At 37.6% G+C, this 23,314-nt stretch overlaps 1 protein-coding gene and 1 long non-coding RNA gene across 4 annotated transcripts in view; one reads left to right on the top strand and one right to left on the bottom strand.

Annotated features, from left to right (window-relative positions):
* Positions 1 to 11,418, bottom strand: part of dusp8a (dual specificity phosphatase 8a) — a 70,539-nt gene extending 59,121 nt beyond the window's left edge. Inside the window, exons 1-2 of one of the 3 annotated variants that reach the window (XM_048159507.1) lie at positions 11,125 to 11,417; positions 5,308 to 5,434 (exon numbers count right to left, since the gene is read on the bottom strand). The gene's annotated coding sequence lies outside the window, so the exon portion shown is untranslated. Of the gene's footprint in view, positions 1 to 5,307; positions 5,435 to 11,124 lie in introns of all 3 variants that reach the window. The other 2 variants (XM_048159508.1, XM_048159506.1) reach the window with 2 other exon arrangements.
* The window catches only part of LOC125247959, a 44,872-nt gene that overhangs the window by 19,899 nt on the left and 1,659 nt on the right, over positions 1 to 23,314 (top strand). Inside the window, exon 2 of the long non-coding RNA XR_007180207.1 lies at positions 13,793 to 13,829. This is a non-coding gene — a long non-coding RNA (uncharacterized LOC125247959). The remainder of the gene's footprint in view (positions 1 to 13,792; positions 13,830 to 23,314) is intronic.

Below are 23,314 nucleotides of genomic sequence, written 5' to 3'. Positions count from 1 at the left end.
CAAGATATGATACGTTTCAGTAAGTTGCACTGTATCTTTCAACGTACCTTCAGATGTTCATCCATGTTTATTCTGTAACTAGCAAAGGAAGAGATGATCGCGTTCACTCGCACTCTGCGCTGCTGCTTGAAATGAGGCGCCTATACGGCAATCTTTCATGCTACATTAAAGAGCATCAAAACGGTATTTATTTGTTGGAATTTCATGATAAAATGGACAGAATTTGAAAGATTACACATTTTTTCTTATCGAAAGTAACAAAATGCGGAGCTTATCTTATCTTTGCATGGAAACCTAGCTATTCTGTATGACTTTCATTTGAAGAAGAACACAAAAAGAAGATGTTTTAGCTGTTTTTGTCCATACAATGTGAGTCAATGGGATCCAGTGTTGTTTTAAAATATCTCCTTTTGTGTTTTACAGTCATACATGTTTGGTATTATGATTTTACAGTAGTAAAAGTACTGTAATAAGCAGAAACTATGGTTACCATTGTAAAAAAAAAAAAAACATACAAATATTATAGTAGATAATCAAAGACCAATGTAATATAAAATATTCTCAAACAAAATTGCTCATGTGAGTCATATTCCTTCGAAGTCTAGTCTACGCAACACCCGTCATAAAAAAAACATGGTGTTGGCTGTCACCCTCCTCCACTGACTTACTAATGGAAGGTTAACCACACCAAAAGTGAAAGTGGAAAGAGGTAACCTTTCTCCTAAAACCGGACAAACATGTCACTCTATGACAAATTCTGCTGGTTTAGAATTTGTGCCAATGGCAGACCGAAGACTTAGAACATATAATCAGTTACCTTGAAAAACACCTTCTCACTGAATGTTACAGAGAATTGTGCATTACCACATGTTAGTGAGCAACTAAGCAGAGATAGCACACAGAACGAAGACAACCAAGGCTGTGGTTAAGGTTAAGCAGATGATCACGATAAGCTCTCCTCTAACTGCCAAGTTCCAGTCTGTAACCAAGGTTATTCAAGTTTTGGAAATTTAACTAGCTTTAATTTTGTACTTTTATTTTAAATTTATGTTTAGTTTTAAGTAGTTTTAATGGTTCAAAAATGGTTTTGGTTTCAGTTTAATTTCATTTCAATAGTTTTAGGTTTCTTTCCTTATAACGCAACACCACCAATTGTTCCATTTTCCTATAACGGTGCAAACAATACTTAAAGGGTTAGTTTACCCAAAAATGAAAGTTCTATTATCATTTACTCACCCTAATGCCATTCCAAACCTGTGCTTCTTTCTTCTGTGGATCACAAAAGAAGACATTTTGAAGAACATTGGAGCCAAACAGTTTTGGTGCCTGTTGACTTCCATTGTACGGAAAAAAACAAAAACAAAAACAAAAACAGAATATTTCTCAGAATATCTTCTTTTGTGTTCCACAGAAGAAAGTCATAGAGATTTGGAACAACATTGGGGTGAGTAATGCCACATTTACACTAGTGTGTTTTCATTTTAAAATGGTGTTTTAAAATGAAAACGATCCTCATCTACACTGGCGTTTCCACAGCATTTCAGCAACGATGTCCGTCTACACTAACTCCGGCGTTTTCAAACTAAAATGGGTTCTGCAGCGTTTTCGAAAGTCTCCATTTTCAAGGGCTGAAAACATCAGCATATCAGGTGTAATCGTAGCAAAAGCAAAAAAACGCACTAGTGTAAACGGGGCCTAAATGATGACATAATTGCCATTTTTTGGGTGAAATGTTTTACATGATGGTCAGACAGTCACTTCTTGTCTAAATGGTTCGTTCTTTTGACAATAGTCTAAAGTAAGGCTCAAAGGTAGGGTAGGCAATTTCAGAGAGGCTAGCAATAGCAAGCTAGCTTTGAAAGCATTAAATCCCTTCGGAGTGTCTCCAAAGACACACCTCCTCCAAAACATATGAACGCTCACAGCCAGAGCAGAGTCTGCAAAGCGTCATAAGAGACAGCGTTAAACTACCTCATGTCTCAAAGCACATGACATTACAAATAATAATGAACGTAAACAACTTAAAGAGCGCTGACTTGTACCACCTGACTGCTGCAGATTAATTTCGCCGTTGATAGTGTTGCCATAGAAATGAATAAATCCAAGTCTAAGGACGTGAATAGGTCCGAGTAGAACGTCAAGGGTTGCCATCTCTTAATTACGGTAGTTACAACATGACATGAACGCAGCATAAACTTGTTGTTTTGGTTCAGGAGGAACTGTAAAAGATGTCTGCTGTTTGTTTGTGGTGCTCGGTGACTGATTGTCTACAACTCTGCATAGCCTTACGGAACACGCTGATGAGTATGCGGACTATGCAAATATATAGGTTGGCAAGCATCCTATCATTGAATTCGGACCAAATGCAATGATTGGATGAACACTTTTTGATCTTGAGACTTCCACAGAAGATATATGTACATTTTTAAATATTTAGACCACTTCTATTATTGATTGCTATCAGAATTTGAAGAGAGTTTCAGCCAGTATAACAAAAAGTGTTTTTGAAAACCATTGCCTACCCAAGTTTTAAGATTAATTAAATCAGCTCATCAAAAACTCACAAAAAATTACCAAAAACAATGAAAAAAACTACAAAGACTTTAATCCAATTTTAATGAGTTTCTGTTTGTACTTTAATAAACATTTATAGTTTTTGTTTGTTTGCAAATATTTTAGTTTTTATTTTACTTAAAAATAAACAAAAAACTGTAAAGAAACAAACAAGACAATTTTAATTCAGTTTTATTAAGTTTTCATTATATTTTATCACATTTATAGTTTTCATTTTTGTTCACACGCAAACATTTTGTTTTTTTATTTTACTTAAAAAATGAAACAAAAAAAAAACATTTTAACAGTTTTATTGAGATTTCATGAGTATTTTGGGACACATTTATTTAGCTTTTGTTCACTTGCAAATGTTTTAGTTGTCATTTTACTTAAAAATAAAAAAACAATAAAATATAAAAAAAGTTTAAAAAAAAAATAGAAAATGTATTGAGTTTTTGTTTGCATTTTAGAGCATATTTATACAAACCCGATTCCATAAACTTATTTTATATTCACAATAGAATATAGATAACATATCAAATGTTGAAAGTGAGACAATTTGAAATGTCATGCAAATGTGTAGCTCTCATGGATTTCATGAGAGCTACACATTCCAAAAAAGTAGGGACAGGTAGCAATAAGAGGCCGGATGTAATGTACACAATAAGGAACAGCTGGAGGACCAATTTGCTACTTATTAGGTCAATTGGCAACATGATTGGGTATAAAAAGAGCCTCTCAGTGTGGCAGTGTCTCTCAGAAGTCAAGATGGGCAGAGGATCACCAATTCCCCCAATGAAAAAATAGTGGAGCAATATGAGAAAGGAGTTTCTCAGAGAAAAATTGCAAAGAGTTTGAAGTTATCATCATCTACAGTGCATAATATCATCCAAAGATTCAGAGAATCTGGAACAATCTCTGTGCGTAAGGGTCAAGGCCGGAAAACCATACTGGATGCCCGTGGAGGCCCTTAGACGGCACTGCATCACATACAGGAATGCTACTGTAATGGAAATCACAACATGGGCTCAGGAAGGAATACTTCTAGAAAACATTGTCGGTCAACACAATCCACCGTGCCATTCACCGTTTCCAGCTAAAACTCTATCGGTCAAAAAAGAAGCCATATCTAAACATGATCCAGAAGCGCAGGCGTTTTCTCTGGGCCAAGGCTCATTTAAAATGGACTGTGGCAAAATGGAAAACTGTTCTGTGGTCAGACGAATCAAAATTTTAAGTTCTTTTTGGTAAACTGGGATGCCATGTCATCCGGACTAAAGAGGACAAGGACAACCCAAGTTGTTATCAGCGCTCAGTTCAGAAGCCTGCATCTCTGATGGTATGGGGTTGCATGAGAGCGTGTGGCATGGGCAGCTTACACATCTGGAAAGGCACCATCAATGCTGAAAGGTATATCCAAGTTCTAAAACAACATATGCTCCCATCCAGACGTCGTCTCTTTCAGGGAAGACCTTGCATTTTCCAACATGACAATGCCAGACCACATAATGCATCAATTACAACATCATGGCTGCATAGAAGAAGGATCCGGGTACTGAAATGGCCAGCCTGCAGTCCAGATCTTTCACCCATAGAAAACATTTGGCGCATCATAAAGAGGAAGATGCGACAAAGAAGACCTAAGACAGTTGAGCAACTAGAAGCCTGTATTAGACAAGAATGGGACAACATTCCTATTCCTAAACTTGAGCAACTTGTCTCCTCAGTCCCCAGACGTTTGCAGACTGTTATAAAAAGAAGAGGGGATGCCACACAGTGGTAAACATGGCCTTGTCCCAACTTTTTTGAGATGTGTTGATGCCATGAAATTTAAAATCAACTTATTTTTCCCTTAAAATTATACATTTTCTCAGTTTAAACATTTGATATGTCATCTATGTTGTATTCTGAATAAAATATTGAAATTTGAAACTTCCACATCATTGCATTCTGTTTTTTATTCACAATTTGTACAGTGTCCCAACTTTTTTGGAATCGGGTTTGTAGTTTGTTTACATTTTTTGCAAGCAAATGTTTTTATTTTATATGACTTAACGAAAATATTTGTTTTGCTGCTTGTTTTTGTCTTTGTAATAGTTTTTGTTTACAATAATAACCTTGAATTCAAAACTCAAACTTTCACACTTTATCTTTCCCTCTATTTCTAATTCTCTCTATGCTGCTGCATTAAGGGAGGGTGATGCTGCGACGTTGAGATATCTGCAGCGCCATGCAGAAAGCAGGAGGGAGAGATTGAGGCATACACATAGACTCTCAAACACACATTTAGATGTGTAAATGTGTGTTTGAGAGTCTATGTGTATGTGTGTATATATTATATTATTATACACACACACACACACACGTATGACTTTTTGCTATATAGGAAATAAAACAAGAAAAACAAGCATTCCAGCAGAATGTTTAAGAACATAAACAAATGCACACATGCAATCTCAATTTCACTCCGCACTTCCAGTGTTTCTCTCTAAACAGTTGTAAGCCAAATAATCATCCATCAGTTTCATAATGAAACAGCTCGTTTGACATCACATCCACATAAACAAACCCAGTGCAGTACGCACGACGCTGCCAGAGGACCAGCCTCACGCAACCAGCATCCCAACATGGACGCCTTTGTTTTGATCACATTCCCAGTCACCATAAGTAACCATAACCAGCATCTCACCAGAACACAAACACATGCAGGATTCCAGACATGCAATAATCCACCAGAGACCGAAACCTCCTTACCACCCTTCTGTCTCTTCAAATCGCTTCACAGGAAGGATGTATAGCCACACCTTGGAGAAAAGAAACCCTCACTGTAACCTCTCCTGCAATCGGACGATCGATAGCATGACAACAGCCCCCCCGCGGCCTGCAGGATGAGATGAAGAAGGCACGTCAGAGAATAACAAGGCTGACGCTGCATGTGTCTAATGGCGTTCCTTCGGCTTGACAACTCGAGTTGCAGGGTGGGGGGGGGGGGGGGGAGACTGTGCACTGCAGTTTGACACTGTGTATGTCGAAATGAGCAGGTGTGTATTCTCTCGAGGCCACCGACTATTATTTAGTATTTACACCTGTCTTGAATTTTCCAAGACGACAAGGTGTGACATGCTTTGTTATTTTAGTTGCATTGTTGTAGCATTTATGCATTTTCCCCCCCCCTCTATATACTACTGGCCAAACGTTTTGTAATTATTCCGATTTTTTTACATTTTTTGAAAGAAGTCTCTTATGCTCACCAAGGCAAATACAGCAAAATGATTATGATTTTACTTTTTTAACTTTAGCTAGTGTGTAATGTTGCTGTTTGAGCATAAACGTCTGCAAAGTTACAACGCTCTAAGTTTAATGCAAAGGGAGATATTTTCTTTTACAGAAATCGCTTTTAAAGGATTACAACAAACGGCTGCTTCGTCCCGGGTTTGTGACATCACTAACCCTAAAATTAACATAAACCTCGCCCCCATGAACACGCCGATAACATGACGGCACATGCTAGTCGATGAGTAGGGCTGGGCGATATATCGCATGAGATTGTCACGCGCATTTCGTCAGTAAAGCCGGTTCCCTGATTACCGCTAAATCGCCATCACCTGCTTTCAAATGGAGCGGCATTTAATAGACAGAGCCGTAGTTCACTGACAAGCTACGCAATATCGCGTTCATTATCAAAGGCGATTCATCTGCGATAATGAACGCGATATTACGTAGCTTGACAGTGAACTACGGCTCTGTCTATTAAATGCCGCTCCATTTGAAAGCAGGTGATGGCGATATATCGCCCAGCCCTATCGGCAACTACATAAATTTATCCACTAACTGTTCAGAAATGTTCAGTTTCATTCTAAAAGTTGTAACTTCTTCCTGAGTCTCTCCATCAGTGTCCAACTCCGGTTTGAACAATGTAAGGCTGAACATAATACTGACAATCCTCATTTTGGCTGCGTGAGATTCTCCAGCTTTGTTGTTGTTGAGCAACCGAAGCATGAGCTGTTTAACCCTTAAATGCATGACTGTTTCGCCAATCATTCTTACATATTCGGGTCTTTATCGACCCGGATCAATATCTAACACGGAAGGATCTCTACCTGTCGCGATAATGTAAAACTCGTCTGATATTAGAGTAACAATTACAGAAGAATAAAATAAATCGTATTTTGTTACCTTTTGGAGCTTGAAAGGGCTCCGTTTCAGCAGATGTTTTATGCCATCATCACTGTCCTCGTCAGAGCTCATTTCCCAGTAAATTCAGCAAATAATAGGCTAGTTTTATGTTTGAGGTCACGAATATGAGCCTATTCATGATCTCAAACATATTCTCAAAACGATATAATTTTCTTCAAAATCAATATTTCGATCGCTAACAACTTCATCAGATCCATCCTGTAACAGTTACAGTCATATTTGATTGCTTCCAGTACTTGCTCTGCAGTAAATCGCTGAGCCATTTCATGTTTTTCTTATTATATCGTTTTCTGTCTGAATGAGTCGTCAATTCAGCATTGTGTATCAGACATTGCCACCTTGTGAAATAAAGGTGAATTGTACTTATTCCATCATCTAAGATTCAATTATTGTTGTGCAGAATAAATATACGTACACTGATACACACTTCGGGTCGTTAGCGACCCTATACAATTTTTACAAAAAATGAATACAAAAATAGGAATTCTTTTATAATTTTATGAATTTTTTCTTGTTATATTCTTTATAATAAATTGATTGAGGAATACCAAGAAGGTTGATGTCTAACTTTAAAAATTTAACAAGGAGGAGGGTAGTGAATGACGTCCCGGGTCACTAAAGACCTGAGGTATGCATTTAAGGGTTAAGCTCCGCCGCCTTCTGGAAAGCGGGCCAGGAGCAGCAGCTCATTTGCATTTAAAGGGACACACAAAAATGGCGCGCTTTTGCTCACACCCAAATAAGGGCAAATTTGACAAGTTTTAATAAATGATCTGGGGTGCGTTTCCCAAAAGCATTGTTAGCCAACTAACATCGCAAGTTCCGTCGTTACTTACATAGTTAAACGATTTGGTGTTTCCCGAAACCATAGTTCAAACGAACATTCACAAACTGCATCGCAAACTTGTGTGGTTGGAGCTACAGCTCTTCAGCTGCGGTTAGAAGCATAGTTTCCTGTTTTTATGACATGTGGATTTAATAAATCGTTATCTTGAGCAAAATAATCAAGCTGACATTAAGTACAATGTATATCTTTTATTTCGAATATATACAAATGTAATTTATATATTTTAGTTTGTCAAGAGATTTTAAGCACCGTTTTTGGAGATTGCGCATGTGTGTACGTGCTCTAGTACGCAAGAACAAGCATTTGATTTAATCTGGAAATAAAGCAAAATAAGGAAAATGAGAATTAGTCCTCTAATGTCATGTCCGTACAGACATTCTAACATTAATTCGATCTCAAACGGATTCATTTAAAGAAGTTATTACTCCACCACCTGCATGACGTCATTCACCAACATGGTTGAACGACAAGTTTGCGACAATACGATTTCGGGAAACAGTCGTGACTAGCTAGTTGATTTGTTCAATGATGCATCGTACTATAGTAGTTCAGCAGCAAGTTACATCGTTGTTCGGGAAACTAACCCCTGTGCAGTATTTTTAGTTGAAACTTCACAGACATATTCTTGGGGACACCAGAGACTTATATTTCATCTTGTAAAAGGGGTATTACAAGTCCCCTTTAATATTGTTCTGGAAACTGTGATACTTTTATTTCAGGATTCTTTGATGAATCACATCAATTTAATGCATCCTTGCTAAATATTCCACAAAAATATAAAGCTAAAACTGTTTTGAAATGTTTCCTGAGCAGCAAATCATCATATTAGAATGATTTCTGAAGGATCATCTGACACTGAAGACTGGAGTAATGATGCTGAAAATTCAGCTTTGATCACAGGAATAAATTACATTTTAAAATATATTCAAATACAAAACAGTTATTTTAAATTTTAATAATATTTCACAATATAACTGTTTTACTGTATTTTTGATCAGATAAATGCAGCTTCAAAATGTTCAAAAACATTTAAAAAAAATCGAAATTATTCCAAACTGTTGACACAGTTGACTTAATCAAAAACACCGGCATAAACAACAGTGGTGCAAAGTGCTGATGTAGAGACGGAGTGAGACTACACAGTTGCCATGGCAACGGAATATAAAAACGGAAAAAAGTTGGCTGGGCATGCGGATGGGTTGCGGAGGTTGTCGCCTCACATCCCAAAGCAAGAAACACTCTGAACATCTGTTCTATTGATTTCCAGGGATTTGATACTACTACTTCCGAGTAGCATGTCAGGAAACGACATAAAGAAATCTAGGATTTTTTTTTTTTTTTTTTAGCTGAAATGGCTCATGACAGCAAAACAAAGAGAAGCGCGTCTCTATTTAAAGTGACAGCGATTGCTTTATAATGACAGACTGCACCTGAAAAACAGCGAACAAACATCACCGAATGGAAGATAAAGGAAAGCGAAATATCTTAATCCGGGTTATTCATTAACTATATGGATGACATCACTTATTTGGACTCTGTGCCATACGCACGTTGATATAGACCATTGTTCTGTCTGAGCCTGCATGCATTTGTTAATCATTGTTGCAGTGATATCATCTGTTGTGATGAACTGGATTTGGTAACATGAGCCAATCTGTCTTTTACATTACGGCGCAAGAAGATTTTAGTTTGATGACATTTTAAATCACAAAAAAAATATCACAGCATTTCGAATCAATGCAATGGTATGTCCTTATGTACCATAAAGCATAAAGTCCTTCTGAGACAAACTATAACCATGTGTGTTCACTCAAATCAATAAAACACAGAGCAAGATCTAAACCTGCAGCCTGAGGTTCACACACTGTACGGTGTCGCACTAATACATACTACAACCCTGAAGTGCCACATCCGTCTCCAGACCTGTCTAAGGAGAAATACTGTAATACTGTGTAGAATAATGCAGCATTTATCTATCTATCTATCTATCTATCTGTCTATCTATCCATCCATCCATCCATCCATCCATCCATCATGAGAACATTTATGCTATCTTTACGTAATAATAAAATTCATTTATAGACTAGAGAACATATACATTATACTATCATAATAACAGCGTATTATTAATGTTAAAAATAAATTATCAAAATAAATAACACCATATTTAATTTTACACATTATATTTTATATATTACAATGTAAATATCTATGATTAATCATTCCATGATTATATTAATTATTAATATAAAAATAAAAAATAATAAGTATTGTTCAATGTTAATATAATATATATAATATTAATAATACAAATATATTTTATATTTATTACTATTATATGTTATGTTGTTATATTATTACTAATAACAATAATTACAACATATTATTATTACTGTTAATAATAAGTATTCAAACTAAATAATATTATATTGTATATACAACATATTAATATACTTTATATATTACGATGTAAATATATATTTTTAATAATTCTATTGATTACACATATATAAGTATGATTATTGTTATTTTTTTATTACATTGTGTTAATAGGCCTATCAGTTAAATGATCAACATAGATAATATATAAAATGAAATGCATATTATGCTGTTATATTATCACTAATAACAACAGCATATTGTTGAAATTGTTCATAATTAATGATCAAAATAAATAATATATTTTATATACATACAAACCAAAAATTATTCAGACACCTTGAACATTTCATTCATTAATACAGTTTATTCACTATAGTTTTTTTTTTTTTTTTTTTTTTTTAAAGGTAAAATATGAACAAGATCTCAGAGTTAAACTGTCAGAAAAAAATATCAGGTCAAATTGTCTAAATTTTTGGTTCCAAATTTTTTTATCAATTTTACTAGCAGTCCACTGTATGAAGAATTTTTTGGTATAATATGTCACAGTTTACTTTATTTTGCTATCCTCACTAACATAAATGAACTATAGTGTCCTGCACCCACTAGTAAAAAAAAAATATATATATATATATATATATATATTTTACCAATATAATATAATATATATATATATATATATATATATATATATATATATATATATATATATAAAATGGAAAATCCTTTATGTAAATTAAATGTACTAACCTATAAACCTGATGCTGGACATCCAGAGGACAATAATAACAAAGCTACCAGACTGCAATGTAGACACACATGACAAGCCTCACTCAAATCAGAAAAGAAACATTCAATAACATTTGTAATTAATCCTGCAATTCTCACGCATGAGATGACGACGACCATACAATGCCTTATTCAACAATAAACGATGGCCGATTGATGATACATAATGACCACAGTCTGGTTTAACATGTCATTGAGGCACATTGTTGCCCTCATCCAGACGAGAGCCTAGTGGTCGATACACGCCAGTACGTCCATCCCCAAAACTACACTCGCTCTTCGACTATCATCAAATAAAGCCATATGCCTAAATGTGAGGTCTCAAATATCAATACGCCCCTTTCATAGCCTGCACTCACCTCCGTTTGCCCTGATCCCGAGTATTTCAGCTGCTCTCCATGTAGGGCACTGTGCTCCGATGGGAAGCCATTCGCCAGCAGACGTCACTAGTGTATACTAATCATGAGTCTGGATGAGTCTGTACTGCTGTCACATGCGAATAAAACCATCAAAACCATTCATTCTTCTGTACCGCATCTGGGCCAGCGAGTGACGCCGTAACGAATAGAGAGATAAGCGATAGTAGATATTAGCCAGCCGGGAAAACAGAAGGTGCACTTAGGCACTATAAATGAACTAAGGATGAGGTCATGGTTCAGGAGGAAAAAAAATGCCGTTGACGTCACCTCCAGCCAATGGGAGCCCGTGGCCCAGGGGGTTAGCTGACGTCAGCGCGCTGATCCGCAGATTAAAGGGACACTGAGGTTTTAAAGAGAGCTCGTGCTAGGGTTAGTGCGCACTTTGTAGGTCACTCGCTGGACATGAGATAAAACCGATATTGATATTTCGAGCTATTTTGTTTCTTTTAACTAGAAAGTGAACTAGGTTTTAGCGTCATAGGCTACTGCTGGTATTATGCTAGTGTTTAGTTTAATACTGGTGTAATACTTAATAGTGGGACAAATTGGCGTACATTTAATGACAATGTTAAAGGGATAGTTCACCTAAAAATCGTTTACTCACCCTCAATTTGTTCCAAACCTGTATGGGTTGTTGAACACAAAAGAAGATATTTTGAAGAATGTTGGTAACCCCCATTGACTTCCATAGTATTTTTTCCTTTTCCCCCTAACTATGGCAGTCAGTGGCTACTGAGCAAAAATACTATAGTATTTATTATAGTAAATACTTTTAGTATAGTATACTGTAGGATATATTATAGTATTTTCAACACTTTGTCAATGAATGCTACAGCATACTGATAAACTGTAATAAATACTGTAGTATACTTTAGTTTTTACTACAGTAAACTGTAGTGTTTTGTAGTATAATATACCTTATAGTTAAAAACTTAGTATTGGGTAAAGTAATTATATTACTATATTTGTTGTATTACTGATACAAAAACTTGAGAAAATAAGATCCAGGCAGTCCAGCAATGATTATGTCAGAGATCAAATCTGAATAAAGAATAACAAATTTATTCATTAAAAATTATAGAGACAAACAAATTTAGTAATTAATAGTTAATAATAAAATCCAGAGTATTGTATCTAACACAAAGATGAAGACCAGAATATAGAGAAAGAAGGAACAAAATTAAAGGATTAGTTCACTTTCAAATAAAAATTTCCTGATAATTTTCTCACTCCCCCATGTCATCCAAGATGTTCATGTCTTTCTTTCTTCAGTCGAAAAGAAATTAAAGTTTTTGATGAAGACATTCTAGGATTAGTCTCCTTATAATGGACTCAGTGGCCTCCAAACGATTCAATTTATGGAACGAACGCGGTGCGTAAGTTTTGTAAGTAGAATAAGGAAGGCGTAGGACATACAGCGTAAGCTTTTTGAAGAATACGGAAAGTGGAAGCACGTGCAAGCCAATCATGTGTGTTTATAAAGCATATACAGTTATATTTTTTTAAAAATGACTGATCGTTTTGCTAGATAAGACCCTTATTCCTCGTATGGTATCGTTTAAAGCTCTTTGAAGCTGCACTGAAACTGTAATTTTGACCTTCAACCGTTTGGAGGCCATTGAAGTCCACTATAAGGAGAATAATCCTGGAATGTTTTCATCAAAAACCTTAATTTCTTTTCGGCTGAAGAAAGAAAGATATGAACATCTTGGATGACATGGGGGTGAGTAAATTATCAGGACAATTTTATTTGAAAGTGAACTAATCCTTTAAGACATTTGCAAAATGAAATGAGCAGCCAGAAGTAGAAGATGCAAAAGAGAAGCAAAAAGAGCAAAGGAAAAGCAAAACTATCAAAGACCCAGTCCGTTTTATGCATAGGAAAACTTACATCCCACTCAAACTTTTGATCTAATAAGAAAAGGTCAAACAGATTTATCCATTATGTCATAGTTGGTGTAACGTCTAGGTCAGAGTGACTGGTCAAATGTCAAATATAGATGAAAATAGATACAAAAAGTCTTGTTTTGACACCCTTAAGGGAATTTTGCAGATCTTGCATTATCACATGTCTGAAGAAATGGAAACAGACATATTTTGATATAAAGATACATCAAGTTCCAGTGAGCAACTAATTCCGAAAACATCATCGCTTCTGCATTACTTGGCAGGCGGCCAATATCTATCCACAAGTGTGTCAACATAATCTGTCACATTGAGACACTTTGAAGAACAATTGAATATAGCAAGCATACATACTCTTAAAGATAAAAGAAGAAGAACCTTAAAAAGAAGAAGTACATTAAAGAGTAAATACTTGAAAATATGATGAGGATTAATATATGGAGTAGGAGTACATGAATATATGAAATCAAAAGTAATATTGATAAATCATAAAACATAAATGATTAACATGAAATATGAATAAAATGCATGAATATTGACCATTTTGGATCCACCAATTACCACAACAACTATAGAATTACCACAACAAATTAATTCAAGCACTTTACTATAGTATGGTTCAAAAACACATAAATTACTATATTTATTCATGAACTGTCTGCATACCAACATTCTTCAAAATATCTTCTTTTGTGTTCAACAGAAGAAAGAAACTCGTACGGATTTTGCACAACTTGAGGGTGAGTAAATTATAACAACATTTCAATTTTTAGGTGTACTATCCCTTTAAATGTACAGTTCAAATTTTATTTGCTGTAAAATACAGGATGAATGTCAGTGTAGAACGTCTCTAATTGAGCGCCCTCTTCTGGAGGAGAGAGAGCACTAACTGTGGTCGTTCACTAACAGTGAAGGTCTGTCATCTAGCGGTAATAGGTTGAATTACAGTCTTCAGCATAATAAATTCATTTTCTGCAAATTAAACATTTTCAATTTACAAACAATACCCTACAGTGATCATACATGCATCACAGAAGAAGTGTTATTTTTGTTCTTTTTTTTCTGAATATGTCGTTATTTTCATCAGTTGTAGTGTTTAAAAGCATTTTGTAATGGAAATTATGGTGATGCAAATTATATTTAAACATAATTTGACTTTGAACAGTTTGATTTGAAACAGTGAGAAATTTTTTTTGTGTTCATCTCCAAGCATTTAATTCACTGACACTTCATAAACAAACTTATTAAGAGCAAAATTGTTTGTGAGCCATAATTGAACAAAATAGTATATAAAACTTTTTTACACCATAAACATTGAAATAGTTTTTTTTTATTATTATTTAGATTATCATAGGTTTAAACATTTAACCTTTTTTATAATGGATTTTAGGTGAAGACATGAAATAGTTTAAGGTCTGAAATAAGAGTAAAAGAATACATCTTTATGATAAATGCTATATACTTTATACATACAGAAGTAGATTAAACTCATGGGTGACGGTGTTGCATTACATAAAGTTGCATAACATGCAAAATAGTCAAGGTTACTAATCTGTTCGCCACTGCATATGAGAGCAACATTGTTTTCTCTGGAAATGAGTGAACATGAGTAAATTATTTGACTTTTATTAAAGTTGTGTGGGAATCAGTTGGGCAGTTGTCACAATGTACCTATTAATGCTCTGTATAACCTGACTTTTTCTCACAAGGTCATAGACTGGTATTCAGGAAAGGAAAACTATGTAAATATAGAGTTAATGATCTAAAGAAAGGCCGATATTCTGCAGCCTTCAGGTGGTAGGACACCCGAGAACTGATCAGTCCTGCATTCCTACACACCAGGCTGAAATATTAGCATTTAAAGAATTTAATCATAAGTACGTGACTCCTATTTCTGAATATTGTTTGCACATATCTATCAATAAATACTGTCTTTTAAATTACACTAAAAACAAAGGGAATAAAGCAAGAATTGTTGGTTTTTCTTTACACAAGATTCTAATCAGACAAAAGTGTAGCCTATCTGAAAGTTACGCTTTACCGCACAGAATACATTCTTGTAGTTAATGGATTATTATTATTGGTGATTGCAAAGGCAACAGCATTTTAACATTGGGCCATTCAGACAGAAAGTGTTCTTGCATTTAAAAACGCACAACACTTTGAACGCGCAATGGTATATAATACAAAGTCATAAGTGCGGTAACATTTACCGTTGTCATGTCAAATGTAATCCACGAGATTGAGAATATCGCGTGTCTAGTGACGCATAGATTTCACCACGGTTAAAGCAAATTTGGCCAACAGAAAGCTGCTTGGTTTGAAATTGACTTCTGTCTGAGTGTAACCCCTCTACCCAGGCCTCTGTTACACTCACCCCCCCTAAACCTCACTCCCATACGGGTCACGGCACCAATGTATCCCCTCTATCGAGGTCCTACTCGCCCTGCGGGCCTCGAACCCGGTCTCCGGCGTGGGAAAAGCCTTACTTGCACAGCGACTTGTAGCTGGCCTCCGTTAAACTCACCGTTACATGAGCAGTGCTTCATACATTACACTATTGATATTGGACAATGGACCTCTTTTTTGCATTCAAAGCGATTCCAACCCTGTTGAAAAACTAGGTTAGGTATGTTTTGAAGCATGAAGGTGGTTTGAGCTGGCTTATGCTGGTCCTTAGCTGGTTTGAGCTGCTTTATTCTCGTCCATATCTGGTTTAAGCTGCTTTATGCTGGTCCTTATCTGGTTTGAGCTGGTTTATGCAAGTCCTTAGCTGGTTTGAGCTGCTTTATGCTGGTCTTTAGCTGGTTTGAGCTGCTTTATGCTGGTCCTTAGCTGGTTTGAGCTGCTTTATGCTGGTCCTTATCTGGTTTGAGCTGCTTTATGCTGGTCTTTAGCTGGTTTGAGCTGGTTTATGCTGGTCCTTATCTGGTTTGAGCTGCTTTATGCTGGTCTTTAGCTGGTTTGAGCTGCTTTACGCTGGTCCTTAGCTGGTTTGAGCTGGTTTATGCTGGTCCTTAGCTGGTTTGAGCTGCTTTATTCTCGTCCATATCTGGTTTAAGCTGCTTTATGCTGGTCCTTAGCTGGTGTAAACTGCTTTATGCTGGTCCTTATCTGGTTTGAGCTGGTTTATGCAAGTCATTAGCTGGTTTGAGCTGCTTTATGCTGGTCTTTAGCTGGTTTGAGCTGCTTTATGCTGGTCTTTAGCTGGTTTGAGCTGCTTTATGCTGGTCCTTAGCTGGTTTGAGCTGCTTTATGCTGGTCCTTATCTGGTTTGAGCTGCTTTATGCTGGTCTTTAGCTGGTTTGAGCTGGTTTATGCTGGTCCTTATCTGGTTTGAGCTGCTTTATGCTGGTCTTTAGCTGGTTTGAGCTGCTTTACGCTGGTCCTTAGCTGGTTTGAGCTGGTTTATGCTGGTCCTTAGCTGGTTTGAGCTGCTTTATTCTCGTCCTTATCTGGTTTAAGCTGCTTTATGCTGGTCCTTAGCTGGTGTAAACTGCTTTATGCTGGTCCTTATCTGGTTTGAGCTGGTTTATGCAAGTCCTTAGCTGGTTTGAGCTGCTTTATGCTGGTCTTTAGCTGGTTTGAGCTGCTTTATGCTGGTCTTTAGCTGGTTTGAGCTGCTTTATGCTGGTCCTTAGCTGGTTTGAGCTGCTTTATGCTGGTCCTTATCTGGTTTGAGCTGCTTTATGCTGGTCTTTAGCTGGTTTGAGCTGGTTTATGCTGGTCCTTATCTGGTTTGAGCTGCTTTATGCTGGTCTTTAGCTGGTTTGAGCTGCTTTATGCTGGTCTTTAGCTGGTTTGAGCTGCTTTATGCTGGTCCTTAGCTGGTTTGAGCTGCTTTATGCTGGTCTTTAGCTGGTTTGAGCTGGTTTATGCTGGTCCTTAGCTGGTTTGAGCTGCTTTATGCTGGTCCTTATCTGGTTTGAGCTGCTTTATGCTGGTCTTTAGCTGGTTTGAGCTGATTTATGCTGGTCCTTATCTGGTTTGAGCTGCTTTATGCTGGTCTTAGCTGGTTTGAGCTGGTTTATGCTGGTCCTTATCTGGTTTGAGCTGATTTATGCTGGTCCTTATCTGGTTTGAGCTGGTTTATGCAAGTCCTTAGCTGGTTTGAGCTGCTTTATGCTGGTCTTTAGCTGGTTTGAGCTGCTTTACGCTGGTCCTTAGCTGGTTTGAGCTGGTTTATGCTGGTCCTTATCTGGTTTGAGCTGCTTTATGCTGGTCCTTATCTGGTTTGAGCTGGTTTATGCAAGTCCTTATCTAGTTTAAGCTGCTTTATGCTGGTCTTTAGCTGGTTTGAGCTGCTTTACGCTGGTCCTTAGCTGGTTTGAGCTGGTTTATGCTGGTCCTTATCTGGTTTGAGCTGCTTTATTGTTGTCCTTATCTGGTTTGAGCTGCTTTATGCTGGTCTTTAGCTGGTGTAAACTGCTTTATGCTGGTCCTTAGCTGGTTTGAGCTGCTTTATGCTGGTCTTATCTGGTTTGAGCTGCTTTATGCTGGTCTTTAGCTGGTTTGAGCTGGTTTATGCTGGTCCTTAGCTGGTGTAAGCTGTTTTATGCTGGCCCTTATCTGGTTTAAGATGCTTTATGCTGGTCCTTAGCTGGTTTGAGCTGCTTTATGCTGGTCCTTAGCTGGTTTGAGCTGCTTTATGCTGGTCCTTATCTGGTTTGAGCTGCTTTATGCTGGTCTTTAGCTGGTTTGAGCTGGTTTATGCTGGTCCTTAGCTGGTTTGAGCTGCTTTATGCTGGTCCTTATCTGGTTTGAGCTGCTTTATGCTGGTCTTTAGCTGGTTTGAGCTGGTTTATGCTGGTCCTTATCTGGTTTGAGCTGCTTTATGCTGGTCTTTAGCTGGTTTGAGCTGGTTTATGCTGGTCCTTATCTGGTTTGAGCTGATTTATGCTGGTCCTTATCTGGTTTGAGCTGGTTTATGCAAGTCCTTAGCTGGTTTGAGCTGCTTTATGCTGGTCTTTAGCTGGTTTGAGCTGCTTTACGCTGGTCCTTAGCTGGTTTGAGCTGGTTTATGCTGGTCCTTATCTGGTTTGAGCTGCTTTATGCTGGTCCTTATCTGGTTTGAGCTGGTTTATGCAAGTCCTTATCTGGTTTAAGCTGCTTTATGCTGGTCTTTAGCTGGTTTGAGCTGCTTTACGCTGGTCCTTATCTGGTTTGAGCTGCTTTATTGTTGTCCTTATCTGGTTTGAGCTGCTTTATTGTTGTCCTTATCTGGTTTGAGCTGCTTTATGCTGGTCTTTAGCTGGTGTAAACTGCTTTATGCTGGTCCTTAGCTGGTTTGAGCTGCTTTATGCTGTTCCTTATCTGGTTTGAGCTGCTTTATGCTGGTCTTTAGCTGGTTTGAGCTGGTTTATGCTGGTCCTTAGCTGGTGTAAGCTGTTTTATGCTGGCCCTTATCTGGTTTAAGATGCTTTATGCTGGTCCTTAGCTGGTTTGAGCTGCTTTATGCTGGTCCTTAGCTGGTTTGAGCTGCTTTATGCTGGTCCTTATCTGGTTTGAGCTGCTTTATGCTGGTCTTTAGCTGGTTTGAGCTGGTTTATGCTGGTCCTTATCTGGTTTGAGCTGATTTATGCTGGTCCTTATCTGGTTTGAGCTGCTTTATGCTGGTCCTTATCTGGTTTGAGCTGGTTTATGCAAGTCCTTAGCTGGTTTGAGCTGCTTTATGCTGGTCTTTAGCTGGTTTGAGCTGCTTTACGCTGGTCCTTAGCTGGTTTGAGCTGGTTTATGCTGGTCCTTATCTGGTTTGAGCTGCTTTATTGTTGTCCTTATCTGGTTTAAGCTGCTTTATGCTGGTCCTTAGCTGGTGTAAGCTGCTTTATGCTGGTCCTTATCTGGTTTGAGCTGGTTTATGCTGGTCCTTATCTGGTTTGAGCTGCTTTATGCTGGTCCTTATCTGGTTTGAGCTGGTTTATGCAAGTCCTTAGCTGGTTTGAGCTGCTTTATGCTGGTCTTTAGCTGGTTTGAGCTGCTTTACGCTGGTCCTTAGCTGGTTTGAGCTGGTTTATGCTGGTCCTTATCTGGTTTGAGCTGCTTTATGCTGGTCCTTATCTGGTTTGAGCTGCTTTATTGTTGTCCTTATCTGGTTTAAGCTGCTTTATGCTGGTCTTTAGCTGGTTTGAGCTGCTTTACGCTGGTCCTTAGCTGGTTTGAGCTGGTTTATGCTGGTCCTTATCTGGTTTGAGCTGCTTTATTGTTGTCCTTATCTGGTTTGAGCTGCTTTATGCTGGTCTTTAGCTGGTTTGAGCTGCTTTACGCTGGTCCTTAGCTGGTTTGAGCTGGTTTATGCTGGTCCTTATCTGGTTTGACCTGCTTTATTGTTGTCCTTATCTGGTTTGAGCTGCTTTGAGCTGCTTGAGCTGCTGGTTTGAGCTGCTTTATGCTGGTCTTTAGCTGGTGTAAACTGCTTTATGCTGGTCCTTAGCTGGTTTGAGCTGCTTTATGCTGGTCCTTATCTGGTTTGAGCTGCTTTATGCTGGTCTTTAGCTGGTTTGAGCTGGTTTATGCTGGTCCTTAGCTGGTGTAAGCTGTTTTATGCTGGCCCTTATCTGGTTTAAGCTGCTTTATGCTGGTCCTTAGCTGGTTTTAGCTGCTTTATGCTGGTCCTTAGCTGGTTTGAGCTGCTTTATGCTGGTCCTTATCTGGTTTGAGCTGCTTTATGCTGGTCTTTAGCTGGTTTGAGCTGGTTTATGCTGGTCCTTATCTGGTTTGAGCTGATTTATGCTGGTCCTTATCTGGTTTGAGCTGCTTTATGCTGGTCCTTATCTGGTTTGAGCTGGTTTATGCAAGTCCTTAGCTGGTTTGAGCTGCTTTATGCTGGTCTTTAGCTGGTTTGAGCTGCTTTACGCTGGTCCTTAGCTGGTTTGAGCTGGTTTATGCTGGTCCTTATCTGGTTTGAGCTGCTTTATTGTTGTCCTTATCTGGTTTAAGCTGCTTTATGCTGGTCCTTAGCTGGTGTAAGCTGCTTTATGCTGGTCCTTATCTGGTTTGAGCTGGTTTATGCTGGTCCTTATTTGGTTTGAGCTGCTTTATGCTGGTCCTTATCTGGTGTAAACTGCTTTATGCTGGTCTTTAGCTGGTTTGAGCTGGTTTATTCTGGTCCTTATCTGGTTTAAGATGCTTTATGCTGGTCCTTAGCTGGTTTAAGCTGCTTTATGCTGGTCCTTATCTGGTTTGAGCTGCTTTATGCTGGTCCTTACCTGGTTTGAGCTGGTTTATGCAAGTCCTTAGCTGATTTGAGCTGCTTTATGCTGGTCTTTAGCTGGTTTGAGCTGGTTTATGCTGGTCCTTAGCTGGTTTGAGCTGCTGGTTATGGTTTGAGCTGGTCCTTATCTGGTTTGAGCTGCTTTATTCTGGTCCTTATCTGGTTTAAGCTGCTTTATGGTTTAGCTGGTGAAGCTGGTCCTTATCTGGTTTGAGCTGGTTTATGCTGGTCCTTATCTGGTGTGGTTTATGCTGGTCCTTATCTGGTTTAGCTGCTTTATGCTGGTCCTTATCTGGTTTGAGCTGGTTTATGCTGGTCCTTATCTGGTTTGAGCTGGTTTATTCTGGTCCTTATCTGGTTTAGCTGCTTTATGCTGGTCCTTATCTGGTTTGAGCTGGTTTATGCTGGTCCTTATTTGGTTTGAGCTGCTTTATGCTGGTCCTTAGCTGGTTTGAGCTGGTTTAAGCTGGTCAAGCTGCTGGTCCTAAGCTTGTCCTAAACAACTAGCTCCAGCTCAGGACTAGCTTAGGACCAGCACTTGACCATCTTAAAACAACTCATGACCAGATAAGGACCAGCATAAACTAGCTCAAACCTTCCGTGCTTCAAAACATAACTAACCAGCATATGCTGATTTTTTGTTGTTGTTTTTTTTTAGGGAAAGCCTAAAAGCGATTTCAAACTAGCGCAGTGGAATACAACGTTCCCATCTAAAAAAAAAAAAAAAAACCTTGAGGTTCAGCGATGGCCCAAACCATGAAATGCAACAAGCCATGTCACTATGTGTTTAATCTGAATCAAGTCCAACAGAGTTTTTTTTTTTTTTTTTTTTTTTCAACTATTGGCCTCTCAAAGAACTGCCACTTTAAGTGCTGATGCTGAACATGCTATTTCCAGTATTTCTCACCCATCCCTTCTGGACATTTAGTTTTGTAAGCATGAATTGCTTCTCAGAAATATTTTTAATTTTGGGATGTGATTAGCTCACTTCTTCATTTTGTGTTACTTCATAAATGTCTGTATTGTAAAAGATTGTAACTGTCAAATACCCAGTTAACAAAAAAATATGTTTTAAGACCATTTTGGTTATGTTCCCATTAAGTTATGGAAATGTTATTAGGGGTTCAAGTGCTGAAACCCTATTGTAATTGTTAAATTTTCCAAGGATCAGCATTCTCCCCTAAAATTGATGGGGCAGACCAAACCGTAGAGACTTGAAACTTTGAGGGCTGGAAGTACTCACACCATCTACAACATCACCAAGGCTCTCCCCGATCAGCCTGATGGGGACGCTACAGTGGTGAAACGTATGAAATCACTTATAACTCCTAAACCTAAACCGTTAGGCATAGGCTCAAGTGTCTTATGTACTTGGAATCCTTGGCTCAAGACGAGCTAAATGCATGCCTCGGAATTACCCGCACAATTTTCAGCGATTTTGGATTTTTTGAAAAACCTACTTTTGCAAACTAGTCCTAAGTTTTGGCGCAATTGGAACCAAATCAGTGCAGTGAGATTCTCTGGACTCCGATTGTCAATATGAAAAAAAACATGAAAATGGCAATAACTACTTCATCGTTAGTCTGATTGATTTGAAAATTGGCATGCAGTGTCTTTGTCCGAGGTGCCATGATTGTCTATGAGGACATTGACGTATCTCAAAAAACATGGTCGCCATCAGCCAATGAATTTTGAGCAGCAATCAGACAAGAAACTCGCTGGGCCTGTTTGATTCATGGCCCTAGAGGCCTGTGAGAAATTTGAAAGAATTCAGCCACCGGGGGGCGCCTTCACATTTTTCAGGTGTGTTAAGGATCATGTATTGCATGATTTTTTTGCAACATGCATACCACATGGTAGAACTTCTCATTATGAGCAACTTTGCCGCCGCTGTCCATCGAATCGTTCATTAAATATTGAAGATTATTTCAAAAAACAACTTTGGTAACTATTCCTAGGTTTTTTGGCTCAACCTTGATAATTGTTAAAAAGCTTTATAAACCATAAATTTCCTTTGGTAAATTCTTACAGGCTTGCTAATTAAAACATTATACCTTTTTACACTTGTGCTTAAAGGCCTTACAGCACTTGAACCCCGAATGTTCTCAGAACAATCAAAAAAATTTTTGTTTGTTTTTTAAATGTTTTAAAAAAGTTTTTTTTCTTGTTTATGTGAAGGCTAGCAAAACATTAAGGGAATGTTCCATTTTATCACTTTATAAACATACAATACAATTGGTAACATGAACAAGAACATGAACATTCCTAAATATTATTTCAAGCAATGTTCAGCATTGGTACTGGCTCATCTATTTGCCTCATGTTCTGTGAGAGCTGTGTGTGGAGGGAGTTCTGTGTTTTTCTGAATGTCTGAATATGTTTCTTTATCTACTTTCCTGTGTTGTTTTGACCAATGCTGTATTGCTGTGTTTTGCAGAGTGTTCATTATCAAACACAAACTGAGAAAGTCAAAAACCATTAGGTTGTGCCCTGCTGTCCTCTAGACTTGGATGTAATTATAGGCGTGAATTTGCATTTCCTTTTGTATTTACACCTTTGGTGTGAAAGGGACTTTACATTTGCCATAAATAGTGGTATTGTTATGATTAAAAAACATACAAGCAAGCCCAGCCCAGGCAAGAAAAAGTAAACGAAAAGTAATGTTAAACATTAACTAAGTAACGCAATTAGTTACTTTTTAAGGAGTAACATAATATTGTAACTCATTATTTTTAAAAGTAACTTTCCCCAATGCTGGTGCTGAGTGACATTACGATGTAACTAACAATACAGCGAAAATAACATTTCACAATGTTAATGCTAATGTTATATTAGCAGAAAAAGAGAAGTTGGTATATAATGATCAGTGATGGTGAAAATTACTTTAAAAAGTAATGCGTTACAATATTGTGTTACTCCCTAAAAAGCAACTAATTGTGTTACTTAGTTACTTTTTATGAAAAGTAATGCATTACATTACTTTTGCGTTACTTTTTCTCACCTGGGCTGGGCTTG

This window comes from Megalobrama amblycephala, linkage group LG15, assembly GCF_018812025.1.
Source record: "Megalobrama amblycephala isolate DHTTF-2021 linkage group LG15, ASM1881202v1, whole genome shotgun sequence".
NCBI classification, from domain to species: domain Eukaryota; kingdom Metazoa; phylum Chordata; class Actinopteri; order Cypriniformes; family Xenocyprididae; genus Megalobrama; species Megalobrama amblycephala.
The sequence above is the reverse complement of the archived record's forward strand: the minus strand, read 5'-3'. Positions and strand labels throughout refer to the sequence as shown.